Below are 1,363 nucleotides of genomic sequence, written 5' to 3'. Positions count from 1 at the left end.
AATGAGGCCTCATCTACCCAGGTTCTTAACAAATTTCCTTCCCTTTTTGAGCCAGGCATTGGAAACTTTTCCGGCGTGAAGGTGCGGATCCATTTGGTCCCAGAGGCACGACCCATTCACCACAAGGCGTGAGCGGTACCTCACGTGATGAGGGAGACGGTAGAAATCGAGTTGGATAGGCTGCAACGCGAGGGCATCATCTCCCCAATGGAATTCAGCGAGTGGGCCAGCCCGATTGTTCCAGTACTCAAAAGTGATGGCACGCTCAGGATTTTCAGCGATTATAACTATTAATCGTTTCTCGCTGCAGACGACCTATTTGCAACGCTGGCAGGAGGCAAGACGTTCACCAAGCTCGGCCTGCATGACGCAGGAGCTGGAGGAGTCTTCGAAGGGCCTCACCTGCATCAACATTCAACATGCACAAGGGACTGTTCATCTACAACAGATGCCCATTTGGAATTCGGTCGGCTGCAGCGATCTTCGAGAAACATGGAGCGCCTACTCAAGTCGGTACCACACATAGTGGTCTTTCAGGACGACATATTGCTCACTGGTCGGGACACCGCCGAGCACCTACAAAACCTGGAGAAGGTCCTCCAGTGATTGGATCGTGTAGGGCTGCGGCTGAAGAGGTCAAAATGCGCCTTCATGGCAACAGTAGTGGAGTTTTTGGGGAGAAAGATCGCAGCAGACAGCATTAGGCCCACAGATGCCAAGACAGAGGCTATCAGGAACGTGCCCAGGCCACAGAATGTAACTGAGTTGTGGTCGTTCCTGGGACTCAACTATTTTGGTAACTTCCTACCGAGGTTAAGCACCCTTTTGGAGCTCCTACATGTGTTATCGCGCAAAGGTGAGGACTGGATATGAGGGGAAAAAAACCAAGTAATTGCTTTTGAGAAAGCCAGAAACATTTTATGCTCCAGCAAGCGGCTTGTAGGAGTAGGAGTAGGAGTAAATGGGGACTTTTCAGAATGGCAGGCAGTGACTAGTGGGGTACCGCAAGGTTCTGTGCTGGGGCCCCAGCTGTTTACACTGTACATTAATGATTTAGATGAGGGGATTAAATGTAGTATCTCCAAATTTGCGGATGACACTAAGTTGGGTGGCAGTGTGAGCTGCGAGGAGGATGCTGTGAGGCTGCAGAGCGACTTGAATAGGTTAGGTGAGTGGGCAAATGCATGGCAGATGAAGTATAATGTGGATAAATGTGAGGTTATCCACTTTGGTGGTAAAAATAGAGACAGACTATTATCTGAATGGTGACAGATTAGGAAAAGGGGAGGTGCAAAGAGACCTGGGTGTCATGGTACATCAGTCATTGAAGGTTGGCATGCAGGTGCAGCAGGCGGTTAAGAAA

Source organism: Pristiophorus japonicus, chromosome 1, assembly GCF_044704955.1.
Source record: "Pristiophorus japonicus isolate sPriJap1 chromosome 1, sPriJap1.hap1, whole genome shotgun sequence".
In the NCBI taxonomy this organism is placed as follows: domain Eukaryota; kingdom Metazoa; phylum Chordata; class Chondrichthyes; family Pristiophoridae; genus Pristiophorus; species Pristiophorus japonicus.
Note: the sequence above shows the minus strand (reverse complement) of the source record.